The following is a 16,512-nucleotide window of genomic DNA, read 5'->3' on the forward strand; positions in this document are numbered from 1 at the left end:
TGCTACAATTAAATACTTTTGAGTCACTTGTGTAAAAAAACCCATTGCATACGGCTCACATTGTAAATAAGCAAATCCAAAAAGGTGGATATTGGTTAGCTTTCGAAGGGGTTCGGATTTTTTGCGCAACTGATTCAAAGGCGAAAATTAGGATATAAGAGGGGTTCGTCTTCTTCATGCAACTGACTTAAAAGTGAAAATTAAGGATGTAGACGGGGTTTGGCTTTTTTACACAACTAACTCAAAAAAATAATTATTTATGAAAATGATTCAAGTCAAATTTTATATGTGTAAATGATTTGTTCTTCACAGTGACTGTCGATACCACTTGACATACTAGCAGCACCGCCCTCTCATCATTAGCCATTCATCTCCCTTTTTAAAAAATAATCTTTTTGAGTGTCGCCACTATGTCAAGCGGCAACACTATGTATTATTTAAAATACTTGTTAAAATTTTTTTTTCTTTTTTTCCTTCCTAAATATTCGTATTTTTAATAGGTATTTTGAAAAATAGATGTTAGTTTCTCTACACAGCGGCAACACCTAAAAAAATTAACTTTTTAAAAAGCCAATAATTAACTAATGAAAAGAGAACGTGCCACTGGTGTATAAAGCGAAACCGATGATCACTACAAAAATGAGTTATTTACATTCATAAATTTTAACTTTAATTATTTTAAAAAATAATTAAATTCTTCTAACTCAGTTGCGTTAAAAAAAAAATCCATTACATACTGCTCATGTTGTAAATAAGCAAATCAAAAAAGGCGGATATTGGTTAACTTTTTAATTTTTGAGAAATATTTAAGTTTTCTAATAAATATAATACCATTGTCGCTATAACAGGGGCAAATTCAAAAAGGCTGACAACGGTTGGCCTTTTAGTTTTAATATTCAAAATTTTTCATCCAAAATTATGAAAATATTTGAATTCTAAATTCTTAAAATTTTAATCTATTTATTCGTGTTATTGGTGATTCAATTTTTAAGTAATTTTTATTTCGGTCATAAAAAATACTTATAATTTCATCACTTAATTTTAGAATGTTTGTCACTTAAGCATTAAATTATTAACGGTATCTAATTGTCACCAAGTCATGTTCACATCATGTTTATACTTTTATTTTGGTCATTTATTTTTTAAGTGACTTTAATTTTAGTCACTAAAATATTTTTTTAAGTCTTGATTCGGGTAAAAAAATTAAAAATTAACGTAAAAAAAGGTAGAAACTAAAATAATTATTAAAAATTATTGTATTGTACTTATTTACCCCCATTGTCGAACATTTTAAATTTTTTTTCTTTTCTTTTCTTTTCTTTTAATATTAAAATTTTAAGTTTCAAAATATAACACCCCTCGTTCGACTCAATCGTCAAATCTGAGTTACAAGATATCACATTTGTTGTCAGAACAATAACTGTTAAGTTCACAGTAAAACAATCAGTTCAAATCATTATATATGTAGCAGCAGCAACAACAACATTACAAACATTAGATATGATGTACAACCTTTCTCGAGTCTTATATGAGCATAAGAATGCTCTAAGGTTAACTTGAGATCGAGTGAGGACCAATTTATAAAAGTTTCAAAATTTCAGTTTAACGTTGCAACGTGAAGGGGTTCTTCATCGCGACGTAACTTATATTGGATTCGATGCCCTAAGTGTAGTATTTTCATTTATGTACATTTGTAAATTTTTTTAAACAGATTGGTTAAAAAAATTATTCATGAATTATATTAATACTTTATATATTATCCTCACGTGATTTTTGCATGCATAGCAAAAGAGAAGTAAATATTGTTTATTGGTTGTCTAATGTTTAAATTGATACTAAGCATTATTACGTAGTCGGATCGTAATATGAAAAGACAACTTGTATTAGTAGACGAACTTAAATATTACCTTAGTCTAATTGAAAATAAACCGATTGAGAGACTAATATGACGTTTATCAAATCCAATTAAAAAGATAATCTATTTTAAACAACGAAGTAGGTGACTCCAAGAAAATAAACACATTAATTATTTATTAATCTGGATAGAAAAATGGTGAAGAATCTTCAATCCGAATTCTGATAGGATAACAACCGAAGGAATGTTCAAATGACGGTTGAAGTTGTCATTTGTTATTTATAGAAACATTATTTTTTTTTCCTGAAATATAGAGAGGTTCTTTATATGGGTCTCTTATGTAAACATGTTTAGCAATTCGCAATTGAGCTATTTATCTAAATATTAAAAAAGGGTTTAAATTTTTAATTATTTTTAGAAACAATTTTTTTATCTAATTTATCCTTCTATTGATTATATAAATGATTTGATTTAACGAAATTTTAAACTTTTTAGAATTGTACCAATCAACTTTATTCTTTGTATAAAATAAAAATATTATATTAATTTTTATTTCAAAATGTCACACAATAAATTTAATTAAAATATTAACATTGTTACTAGTGGACTTGAATTTTAAAATTTGAAAAAAACTAAATTCCTAAAAAAATAAAATAAAAAAAATACAAAACTAAATTCCTAACAAAAATAAAAATAAAAATAAAATTATTGATCCAAGCCCAAAGGTTTGGAAGGATTTTTGTAAACCAATTCCATGGGTTAGGCCTTAAGTAAGTTGTTGTAACCTAAGCTCATATTATATCATATTGTTACTAAATGAATATTGCATTTTGCTACCCAAACTATCTTAGTGTTATTTAAGTGTAAAGACTTTTTATAATGTATTTTCAATTTGTTAGAAATATTTATTTTAATGTTATAGTGTTATTTAATGTTTTTATTTCCCAACAAATTGAAAATACATTATAAAAAGATAACACGCATGCCACATAAAAAAGAATAAAAAAAATTCATTCTAAGTCCGCAACAAACAAATAAACAAACAATAGCAAAAATAAAATAAAATTATTGATCGTAAAATCTTTGTTTTGTAAACCCATTGATGTTCAAAAGATTAATTCATTAAAGGTTAAGGTGAATGTTCAAAAGATTAATTCATTAAGGGTTAAGGTGAATGGAAGCATGCACTAGGTAGGAAAGCGAAAAGAGGTGGTGAATCCATCGGACCGCTAAGTACCAAGCTCCTTCGGATCCAATCCTAGACATGCATACCGCCATTGCCACACCTTAACGTCATGGATATTTCTAGGAAACCGATTTGATTAAGTCATTTTAGGAAAAGTGATTAATTTTGGAAAATACTTTCATTGCGGAAGCTTTGCTTGTTGTCGTGTTATTTTGAAATCAATTGTTGTTTTTGAAAACGCGCCCTAAAGCTATCCAATTTCAACAGTTAAAATAAGTATTACCTATCTTAGTAATACATATTAAAACCATAAAAAATAATTAAGCGGCCTTATTACATTTAAAAGCCCAAAAACTTCAAACGTAAATAAAAGGATGTCCAGTTCACCAGAAGAAAATCAAACTTTCGAATGGGTGGCCACTCAATTCCCTCACGACCCAAGCCCACTATGGTTGGGGATTTCTGCGTGGATGAAAATAAAAGGGTGAGTTTGGGAAACTCGGTGTGTAAGGAAAACCCATTCAAAGCCCAAGTCACTCAAGCCCATTGGGCCTAAGCCCATTCAGTAATGATGGTCTTGGGCGAGCCCTTTTCATTACAATAAAGCGGGCTTTAGCCCTTATTCAGATAATAAGATGGCCCATAGGCCCATTTGGAAATACATGCAACATCAATAGCATATGCAAGCCCATTTGGGGAGACTACTCAACCCACCAACCACTACACTCCACCGTACCCACCATACACTCCATGTGGGAATAGCTCAACCCACCCATTTAACACTCCACGATTCTTGACCTTCTTTGCTCGATTATCGAAGAATTGAGGCAAAGCCTCCAAGATGTGGACAAGCCACTTTCAAGACTTCCTCCGTCAATATCCCAATCCCATGCATCGATAATAACAACATGGCATGCAATAAATAACAACAAATCAAACATGCATTTAGGTCAATTTAACCCTATGGGTATTTCAAGTAATTTATCTACTAGGGGTAAAACTATAAATTTTCCACTTTTAAAGGTATTTCATAATTTATCTATTTTAGGGTTTTTCATGCATATTCCTACCTTTCACGTACTAATGTAATCACTACCGAGGGTTCTTATCGAATTGGGCCGTTGGCCCATCATTCCAATTTTGGCCCATTAAGCCCAAAAATATCGACGGCACAGAAATCATGCACTTTGTAGTCCAAACATTGCAGCTTACCAAAAACATTAATCGATTTACCTCACGAGCATTCGCACACTCTCAAATCTACAAAATACCGGTTTTCGGTATTTTGGCTTTTCGACTTTTACCGATCCAGACTAAGAAAGAGGGTGTTAGTTACACACCTGTTTGCGACGATATGCTGACGAGATCCACACACGAACCGCCTACAATTGGATTACTAACACGTTAATCTAACTACTCAAATACAATTGGATTGCTTTAATGTACAAAGATTAAAGTAAGGGATCAACCCTGTCCCGACTATCTTGGCCGAGACTTTTAGATCTCTAAGTTGTTGTAAGAGGAAACGGGAAGGACATTTTATCGGATGCGCGTAGGTACTTAATGTCTGGATTCTAAGCCATTTCTGGAAAATGGAGCGCACACCTTTCCACATGTTTTCAAAAACATTCACACTATTGAAAGCTTACCTTGAGAAAGAGTGGCCAAAGGATGTCGCCGAATAGCATTGGGTTTTAGTTTTTTAGAACCTTCGCACCGAAGATATAACCTGGAGAGCACCATGGATCCGTCCTTCAGTTCTATTATACAAATGTGGAAGCCAAGATTGGGTGCTTTTACTAGGATTATGGGGAGGAATTGGATACGCTCCGTTAATGGTTCAAAGGCAATTTACTTCACGATAGTTCATACCCGCTACCGGAGGATTGGCACAATCAGAGTTCACTTTTACGGGTGAAGGCTACATGAAAAGAGTCCAAGATACTGCAAAGTCTTGGAAGGAAATTCACCTAATGGAATTAGCCCTTTATGTTGATACTATCACTTAGGATTATGACTTATGGAGAAAATGACGAGTGAATAGTCAACAAATCTCACTGACGGATTATACTTTCCAGAATTCTTTCTCAGAAGAACTACCATCCGAGTTGGAAATATCAAGATATAAATTTGAACGTGAAAAGGCTAAGCTGTTACGGGATATTAGTTCTCTTCAAGAGGAAAACTACCAGCTGAAGATCGATGTTCAAATTGAAAAATCTAAAACCGAGAAAGTTCAAAGAGAGGTTGAGATTGTAAGAAATGATTTAAGGGTTCTTCATTTAAAAAATAAGAAATGAAGAAGTACTATAAAAAATAGTGGGTTGGGCAAATCATCGGCAGAATAGAAGGAAGAACTAAGCAACATCAAAGGTGGGATAGAATTCTAGAAAGGGAAAGCAAAGAAAGAAGAGGAAAAAGCTACGCATGCTATGATAGAGTTAAGGAAGAAGAATGCTGAGTATGAAACTGTGTCTGCAGAATTTGTGACTAGTCAGTCCAAACATCAAGAGCTAAAAGGGAAAGTACGAGATTTAGAAAATACACTGCAAGCTCAACAGCAACAGTTGGATAATCTCCTAAAAGCCCTGGAAGAAAAAAATAGTTAGTACGAAAAAGACACCCACGCCTACAAAAGAGCTCTCCAAGAAAAGGAAATACAACTCGGCTTTCTGATCAATGAAATTCGCAAGGCGGCTATGCAAGTCGTGCAATCATCAGATGAAGTCGAAGCTCTCAGTTGCCAATTCCCTCCGAGTCAAAGATCAAACATATCAGAATTCTTAGAACGAGTGAAGAAACAAGGCGATTTGGCTAGAAAATTTATGTAACTAGTGAAACGTTTGTAATAGACTCTTTTGATTAATGAAATGCCTAAGTAGGGGCTATCTTGGAATCAACACCAAATTCTTGCACATTTATTCATGACTAATATTCATTTGTCATTCATCCATTCATCTGTTCATTACATGTACATATTACCATAATCATTCACTGAGGCTAAAACCGTATAATCTGTAGTTGCGACATTCCAAGCCTGGAATCACGCCATTCTTATAGGACGCGCCGAAAAGCTAGAATTATGGAAGCTGAGTTCAGTGAGAGAATTGAAAGGATGGAAAAGACCCAAAGAGAATTGCAAGAGCAGTTGACCAAGTCACAACAGGAAGCAAGAGATCTGATGTTAAGATCTCAAGAGGAATCGCTCAAGCAAAAAGATCAGATGGCCAAAATGATGGAGATGATGACAGCTTTGGTCAAAGGAAAAGGACCTATGCAGAGCCCTAACACTATGGAGCCTCAACAAGAGTTAATCATGATCAGGATCCGCTCTATTCCCCAGGATTCACTCCACCTCATGCACATGTAATGCAAAGAGAATGTCCTCAAGGAGAACCTGCAAGCTTGGAGCAACGACTTGTACCCCCTGCTCATCTAGGGCAAGGTATATTCGTATCAAACTTAGGATCTAATCCTGCTGATCCCAATGTTCTAGATTTGGATGATCTGGTAGAAATAGTCAGGTTGAAAATGGATGATCGTGATGCCCAGGACAAGTATAGGAGCTTGGAAGAAAGGCTCAAGGCAATAAAAGGTGCTGAAACCTTCTCTGCACTAAGTGCCAAAGAGCTTAGTTTGGTGCCCGATCTGGTTCTGCCTCCAAAATTTGAAGTGCCAAATTTTGAAAAATATGATGGAACGAAATATCCAAAAGCGCATCTTGTCATGTTTTGCCGGACGATGAATGGTTACATGAATGAAGATAAATTATTAATACACTGTTTCCAGGACAGCTTGGTCGGATTGGCCCTTCGATGGTATAATCAACTTAGTAGAGAAAGGATCTGATCATGGAAAACTTGGCATCAGCATTTTGCGAACAATATAAGCATGTATTCGACATGGTACCTGATCGACTAATTCTACAGATGATGGAAAAGAAGCCGACGGAGACTTTTAGGCAATACGCACAAAGGTAGAGGAATATCTCGGCTCAAGTAGAACCCCCATTGACTAAAACTGAAATAACGGTCCTCTTCATCAACACTTTGAAAGCATCATTTTATAATAAGTTGGTAGAAAGTGCCACGAAAGACTTCGTAGATATTGTAATATCCGGGGAACTTATAGAAAATGCCATCAAGAGTGGAAGGATGGAAGGTTTCGAAAGCTCGAAAAGGGCAGCACCCATAAAGAAAAAAGAAGCAGAAACCCATATGGTGGGAATTGAGAGCCACCATACTTCTAATCTTTACCCAACCCAACCACGACCTCGATATCACCTGCCTCCAAACTTCTATTATCCTCCCCAAAACCCTTACTATCAAGCACCTCCTCCTTACCCCGTCTACGCCACAGATAACCAAAGACCATTTGCCATGTTCCCACCAAATACTAGGCCTGCTCAAAACCAACCTAAAAATGAACAAAGACCGGCAAAACCCAATTCTGAAAAAACTCAATTCACCCCTATCTCTGTGTCATAAGGAGAGTTGTACCCAAAACTTTTGGCAAAAAAATTAATATCCCCACATTATATGGCACCTCTGAAGCCTCCATACCCAAAATGGTACGATCCTAATACCAGTTGCACGTACCACGCGGAAACCAGGGGCATTCTATAGAAAATTGTCTAGCCTTTAAAAGGAGGGTTCAAGGTCTTATCGATGCAGGAATTTTACAATTTGATGGTGCTAGCAATACGGATGGAAATCTGCTCCCTAACCACACTGAAGGGAACGTGAGCGCGGTGACAAAAAAAGACAGGTGGCGTGCCAAAAGTTATATCTTTGAAATAAAGACGCCGCTGCGAAAGATTTGGGAGGTAATGGTTGAAAAGGGGCTGTTCTGTCACCCCAACAGAATTTTCAAAGAAGGAAATACAAAAAGTCAGTGTTTTTGTGATTTTCATGGGATTGAATGGCATGACATCCAGTCTTGTGAAGGATTCAAAAAACTACTTCAAGACATGATGGACAACAAGAAAGTCGAGATCTTTAACAAAATGAAAGAGGTCGATGAAGAAGAAGTATGCACTTCTGATAATCAATCATCAGGTCTCCCTTATAGTGCCAATCGACCATTGGTGATTTATTACGATATAAGTGAAACCAAAGATGATAATTGAAGTACCATCTCCTTTCCCTTACAAAGACAACAAGTCAGTACCATGGAAATATGATGTCAAAATTATCATACCTGAAGGTGAAAAATCCAAAGTCACGACCGGAAATGTTGGCGAAGTAGGACACTTCACCCGCAGCGGGAGGTGTTATTCTAAAGCGGTCGAACCAATAAAGAAGACTAATGACTCAAAGCAGAGAGGAAAGGCACCGATGCACGAGGCCGAGGTCGAACTTGAGACTCCATCCGAACAAGAAGTTAAAAGGCCTATGGATGATGAAGAAGCACATGAATTCTTGAAGTTCATCAAGCATAGTGAATATAACGTCGTGGAATAGTTAAGCAAACAACCGGCACGAATCTCGGTATTATCCTTACTGTTGAATTCAGAACCACATCGAAATGCTTTGCTGAAAGTGTTAAATCAAGCTTACGTGGCAAGCAATATATCTGTCGAAAAACTTGATAGGTGGGTGAATAACTTGAACGCGAATAATTTTATTTCTTTCAGTGATGATGAAATACCGCCAAATGGTAGGGGCTCCGTAAAAGCATTGCATATCACAACCCATTGCAAGGGTTATATAATACCAGATGTGCTCATTGATAACGGGTCAGCATTCAATGTCATGCCTTTGGCTACACTTTCTAGAATTCCAATTGATATATCTTATCTAAGGGCTTGTCACTCTACAGTAAGAGCATTCGATGGGACAAGACGAGAAGTCATGGGAAAAATCGAAATTCCTCTAGAGGTTGGCCTCTATATATATGACATTGAGTTTCAGGTCATGGACATCACGCCTTTGTATAATTGCTTTTTAGGAAGGCCTTGGATCCACTCTGCTGGGACAGTTCCTTCATCTCTCCATCAAAAAGTGAAGTTTATCATGAATGGTCTTTTGGTCACTGTTGTGGGTGAGGAAGACATTGTCGCATCTATTTTTGCTGATACACCATACCTCAAAGTAAGCAAGGATGCAGTAAAATGTTCCTTCTGTTCCTTTGAATTCATCAATGCTACGTTCGTTGCTGAAGGAAATAAGATTCCCATGCCTAAGCTATCAAGAAATACCAAGATGGGAATTAAGCTGACTGTGGGAAAGGGAGCCCGAGCGAGGAAAGGTTTAGGAAGATATCAGCAAGGGATAGTTAGAGCTCTAAAACCAGTGCCCTATAAAGCTCGATATGGTTTAGAGTTCCAGCTGGATATACGACAGAGAAGAAAACAGTTGCAGAAAGATCGAGAAAGGTGGATTGCAATAGTCTTAGGCCGAGAATTAGAATGGAAGCCCATAACGTACCCTCCTTTGTCAAAAACATTTACATCTACAGGAATGATATACCCCAGGCAAGATAATCCACGAAGGACGCTGTTATTAATTGAAAGAGGTCTTTAGAATGTCAGTATAAATGTCATTGACAAAGGAAATGATGCAATTAAAGATGTTTCAATGATACGCCCTTGTCCACCTGGATTCATTTTGAACAATTGGAATGCTGTGGATCTGCTTCTAGTTTCAAGTCTTCTCCAGAGTAATGCTCAATGTTAACACTCTTCTTTTTGTGTACCCCTAAGTAATAGTGGGGATTCTTTTATAAGAGCTTATGATTTGCTCTTTATCATTTAAATGAACATTAATGGAGATGCATTTTGTCATGGTCTTTTCATTCTCATTAACTTCATACTTTTTCCCTCTTCTCACAGCCTGTCATTGCATATATCTCACATCATGCCATTATGCTTGTTGGTCCCAATACTTTGATGTTCCTTTGTAGTTTTCTTTTCCATTCAACTTTCAGGTGCTCAGATATCAACAATATGAACAAACCCGTTACAAATCTTGAAATCGATTTCGAGAAAGCTATTTGTTTAGGAGAGTTCGAAGCTGAGGAAAATGTTGAAGACTATGTCTTGTCTCCTGACTTACTAAGAATGGTAGACCAAGAGGATAAACAGATTCTACCTCATCAAGAATCTGTTGAGATAGTAAACTTGATAAATAAAGAAAAAAGGCAAGAAGTGAAGATTGGGACCTCCATTTTAGATAACACCAAATATGATTTGATCGCTTTGCTTTATGAGTACAAAGATGTATTTGCATAGTTGTATCAGGATATGCCAGGATTGAATAAGGATGTAGTGGTCCATAGACTCCCACTAAAACTAGAATACAAACCCATTCAATAGAAGCTAAGATGAATGAGACCTGAAATGCTGTTAAAGATAAAAGAAGAAGTTAAGAAACAATTTGATGCTGGCTTCCTACAAGTCTCCAAGTATCCACAATGGGTAGCTAACATAGTCCCAGTACCGAAAAAAGACAGCAAGGTACGAATGTGTGTGAATTATCGCGATCTGAATCGAGCAAGTCCTAAAGATAATTTTCCTTTGCCACACATCGATACATTAGTGGATAACACAGCCAAACATTCATTGTTTTCGTTCATGGATAGATTCTCGGGTTATAATCAGATAAAGATGGCTCTTGAGGATATGGAGAAAACTATTTTCATAACGATGTGGGGAATATTCTATTATAAGGTGATGCCGTTCGGATTAAAGAACGCTGGGGCAACATATCAGAGGGCCATGGTGATGTTGTTTCATGACATGATGCACAAAGAAATAGAAGTCTACGTCGATGATATGATCGCCAAAGCCAAGGGGGAAAGAGAGCATGTTGGGAACCTCAGGAAGTTGTTCGAAAGACTGAAAAAGTTCCAGCTAAAGCTCAATCCAACCAAGTGTACGTTTGCGGCTACCTCGGGAAAATTGCTAGGCTTCATCGTCAGTGAGAGAGGCATTGAAGTTGATCCAGATAAGATAAAAGCCATACAAGAAATACCACCTCCACGCACACAAAAAGAAGTCAGAGGATTTTTAGGGAGGTTGAACTACATCGCTCGATTCATTGTTCAACTTACCAATCAGTGTAACCCAATTTTTTGACTTCTTCGAAAATATAATCCGGGAGAATGGAATGAGGAGTGCCAAGTGGCTTTTGACAAGATAAAACAATATTTGTCTAGTCCCCCGATGCTAGTGCCGCCAACTCCAGGAAAACCGTTACTATTGTATCTGACTGTGTTCAAAAATTCAATGGGTTGCGTACTGGGGTAACATGATGAGTTAGGAAAAAAGGAAAAGGAGATTTACTATCTCAGCAAAAAGTTCACTGAGTATGAGGCAAAGTACTCCTCAATTGAAAAATTATATTGCACTTTGGTTTGGGTAGTTCAGAGGCTCAGGCAATATATGTTGTATTATACGACATGGTTAATTTCAAAGCTGGACCCAATAAAGTACATGATGGAATCACCTACACTCTCAGGAAGAATGGCATGATGGCAGATCCTACTATCAGAATACGACATCGTCTATGTGAGCCAAAAGTCGATAAAAGGGAGTGCAATAGCTGATTTCTTAGCAACCTGAACAATGAAGGAATACGAGCCATTGAGATTTGATTTCCCTGATGAAGACTTGATGTGCATTACGGGAAAAGAATGTGAGTCATCCAAAGAGAAGTCATGGAAGATGAGCTTTGATGGTGCATCGAATACGTTGGGGCATGAGATTGGAGCAGTCTTAGTATCACCAGAAGGGAACCATTATCCGTTCACTGCTAGGCTAAATTTCTTCTGTACCAATAACATAGTGGAATATGAGGCCTGCATTATGGGACTTCGTGCAGCTATTGAACGAAACGTCGAAATCTTAGAGGTTACGGGGACTCAGCGTTGGTGATATACCAAATCCGTTGAGATTGGGAAGTGAGAGATTCGAAATTAGTCAAATACAGCTATCTAGTGGCAGACTGATTAAAGAATTCAAAGAAATAACTTTTAATTACTTCCCACGAGAAGAAAACCAATTGGCTGATGCCCTGGCCACTTTGGCTTCAATGTTCAAAGTGAACAGAGAAACATAAATAATGCCTCTTCAAATGAGCATATATGAAGTCCCTGCACATTGTTTCAACATTGAGAAAGAGCCAGATGGACAACCATGGTTCCATGATATCTTAGAATATGTTAAGAATCAAAAGTATCTCGAACAAGCAAATGAGAACGATAAAAGAACAATCATAAGAATGGCAGTGGGATTTGTTCTTGATGGGGACATTCTGTACAATAGAGGAAAAGACCAAGTGCTCTTGAGATGCGTAGATGCTGTTGAAGCAAGAAAAATACTTGAAGATGTCCATGAGGGAATCTGTGGGACACATGCCAATGGTTTCACTATAGCTAGGAAGATTATGAGACTCGGTTATTACTGGCTGATGATGGAAAGTGATTGCATTAGTTTTGCACGAAAATGCCACAAATGTCAAATTTATGGTGATAAAATTCATGTAGCCCTTTCTCCCCTTCATGTCATGACTTCTCCGTGGCCTTTTTCTATGTGGGGCATGGATGTTATTGGGCCAAATTCCCCAAAAGCTTCTAATAGACACCGATTCATTTTTGTGGTGATAGATTACTTCACGAAATGGATAGAAGCCGCTTCATTTGCTAATGTGACGAAGATTGCAGTTTGCAGGTTCTTAAAAAAGGAAATTATTTGTCGATATGGTTTGCCTAAAAGAATCATTTCAGATAACGCCTTGAATTTGAACAACAAGATGATGAAGGAAGTGTGTGAACAATTTCAAATAAGGCATCATAACTCCTCACCCTATCGCCCGAAAATGAATGGAGCAGTTGAAGCGGCCAACAAGAATATTAAGAAGATTATTGGGAAAATGATCGAAACATATAAAGACTGGCACGAGAAGCTACCGTTCGCTTTGTATGCATATCGCACATCTGTGTGGATATCTACGGGAGCAACTCCTTTCTCTCTGGTCTATGGAATGGAAGCCGTGCTACCAATCGAAGTTGAGATCCCTCTCACGAATCTTAATGGAGTCGAAACTAGAGGAAGCAGAGTGGGTTCGAGCTCGATATGACCAGTTAAACCTTATCGAAAAAAATGTTTAAAGGCAATTTTTCATGGATAGATGTACCAGAGGAGAATGTTCGCGGCCCATGACAAGAAAGTACGGCCAAAAGAATTCCACGAAAGAGAACTTGTGCTGAGAAAGATTCTCCCAATACAAAAAGACTTGCAAGGAAAATTGACACCAAATTAGGAAGGACCATATGTCGTAAAGAAGGCTTTCTCAGGCGGGGCTTTGATTCTCACTGAGATGGATGGGAAAAAGTTACCTAACCCAGTGAACTTAGATGCTGTAAAGAAATATTATGACTAAAAAAAAACAAGAGATCAATATGAAAACCCAAAAATGGCGTCTTGATGAACAAAAAGGATTAGGATGAAAACCTGAGAGGGCGTCCTAATGAAGCAAACCTGGGCTTAAAAGAGCAAGGCGATTTGAACGGTGGGTCAAATGGCAAGACAATAGTATTTGAAGCATCTCTGAAAGCTCAAAATCTTCTATGTAATAAGCCATGCTCGAAAAGATTCTTGATTAAGTAACGTGGAAGAGATCATGCGTTGAATATCTAGAGTATTTGTATTTACTGAATGCGATTCCCCTTTCTTTATGACACCTTTTTACTATCCTTGGTTAACCTTTTTGTTTGTTATCTTCAAAATAAATAAATGAGAAGTATCTGTTTTGTACCTACCTGACCATCTTCATGCATCTCACTGTATGGTTTATTTGAATGATAAATAGTAGAATGACATACTCTAAACAAAAGAAAGGTTGAGCATTACCCAGATGAGAATTCGATAAGTACGAGGCCTCAAAGCAAGGACAAAGTTCAACAAGGGGCAAAAGAATAGTATCTGAGAAATACAGATTACTTATAAAGTTGGAGAACGGGTACAAAGCCTGAAGAGAAAGTCAAGAATCGAAGCAATGAATGCAAATCATCACAAGAATCATGATGAAAGATATATATAACAAACAAGTCCAAGGCACATAGCATAATCATGTAGGCATACAGGCATTTAAGACAAGCATGTACATACCATGATAACATCATGCATGACATATGCAACTACTCTAGCAGAGCGAGAGGTTTTGATGATATTTATACTGGATCAAGGAAAAAGACACCTGAAGTTCCACCAGATGATATGTTTTGGTATCCTGATATTTTTATTTCTATTTTTTCAAAAAAATCAACTCATATTACGAGAGGTGAGTTGAGCCTCGGGTCACACGCTGAGGTATTTTTAGTTTCTATTTTTTTCAAAAAAATCAACTCATATTACGAGAGGTGAGTTGAGCCTCGGGACACACGCTGAGATATTTTCAATTTATGTTTTTTTTAAAAAAAATTGACTCATATTGCGAGAGGTGAGTTGAGCCTTTTAGTCTCTGTTTTTTAAAAAAAATCAACTCATATTGCCAGACATGAGTTGAGCCTCAGGCCACACACTGAGGTATTTTCAATTTTTTACTTTTTTCAAAAACTAACTCATAATCAGAGAGATGAGTTGAATGTCAGTTTGTATGCCAAGCTATTCTTGATGATTGTTTTTCAATAAAGAATAAAGATTAGAGCTAACCGAATATATAGATTTGGCCTCTGTGAAGTTGCAGTGAAGCAGGTTGAAATTACAAGTCTTATCTCCATAAAGTTGTAGCGGAACCCTGAAGTTGTAGTGGAGCGGACCAAAGATATTAGACCTCCCTGAAGTTGCAATGGAGCAGCGAAGCAGATCGAAGCTAGGAACCTCATACCCCTGAACAAGCGAGCAAAGTGAAGCTATGAGTCATATCCCTGAAGTTGCGGTGGTGGACTGGAATGAAGCTACCTGAAGAAGGGGAGCACCAATGAAGTCAAGACTCAGTGAAACCGGGCATATTTGGTCTTTCTTAAATGTCTTTGCTCTATTATCGTTACATGAAAACGAGCAAAGAGGGCAGCTGTAGAAAGCCCAAATTGCCAGGGCCCAATACCCAAAACCCAAAACCCCACTATCCATTAAAACCCAATACCCAAATCCCTAAATCCATTAAAACCCAATACCCAGAACCCAAATCCCTAAATCCATTAAAACCCAATACCCAAAACCCAACTATTCCTTAAACCTAAAACACCTTACCCAACCGCCCCTGTCACATCATCAGTGCAAGTAGCCACCTGCCCCCTGCCTCCACTGTCGTGCACCTGCAAAAAAAAAGGAAAATACAGTAAATAAAAATATGAAACAAGTTGTAAATGGCTATATAAAAGCCAAATCTAAAACCATGAACCAAGGATTTTTTTTGGCAACTTTTAGATAAATACAAAGGAGCATTTGATTTTTTTAAGAGCAAAAAAAAAATAGTGATTCTAATAATATCAAAGCAAGAGAATAGCATCGAATACAACCCAATATTACAAATCGAAAAATCGAAAGCAAATACCTAAGGTGATTTTGTTTTGTTTTGTTTTCTTTATTATTTTATTTTTATCTATTGATTTGCATGCATATATATATATATATTATAAATACATAAAAAAATAATAAAAAAATAAAATATAAAAAATTTTACCTTTTGAGTTCGGCCCCATGCAGTGGGTTTGGTATGATTTGTGGTATGAAGGTTGGGGACCTCACGGATTCGGGAAAAACCCTCCCAAAAAAAGAGAGAAAATGAAGCCTTTTTTTTAAACACAAATGGGGAAATGAATTTTCTAAAAAAAAAACTGACTTAAATAGGGCTTGCAAACGACGCCGTTTCATTAGGCCCCCAAACTGCCAAAACGGCATCGTTTTGTGGGGGGCCGACCCGATCCGACCCACAAGCATTAAGATCCGCGTGTTTTCGTTTTATGGTTTAATTGTGCATTTAGCCCTTCCGCATTTTTCTGTTTTTAAATTTCATTTTTTTGGCTTTTAATTTATGCCCAAAAATTTTATTTCTTTTCCAATTTAGTCCCTTTGAAGCTGCGCTTTTTGGGACAAGGGGTTATTGCCCATTTTAGGCCCTTCTAGTTGTTCGTGTGTTTAAATTAGTGCCATTCTCCTTTATTTATTTTTAAAACTGCCCCGAAACACTGTTTTTAGATTCAATTTCGTCCTTTTCATTACTTTTGTTGTTTTATTATATTATTACTATTATTATTATACTTGTATTTATATTTATTTTATTCTAATACCATTATTATTACTACTCCTATTATTATTATTATTATTATTATTATTATTATTATTATTATTATTATTATTATTATTCATACATATATATTATTATTTATATTATTATTATTAATATTATATATATTAGTGTATTTTTATTATATATGTATATGTATATATATATTTATATTTATATATAGTATTATTTCTAATTACTTTATTTTAATATCTTTATTATATTATATTTGCTTTTGTATT

Source organism: Gossypium arboreum, chromosome 13, assembly GCF_025698485.1.
Source record: "Gossypium arboreum isolate Shixiya-1 chromosome 13, ASM2569848v2, whole genome shotgun sequence".
In the NCBI taxonomy this organism is placed as follows: Eukaryota; Viridiplantae; Streptophyta; class Magnoliopsida; order Malvales; family Malvaceae; genus Gossypium; species Gossypium arboreum.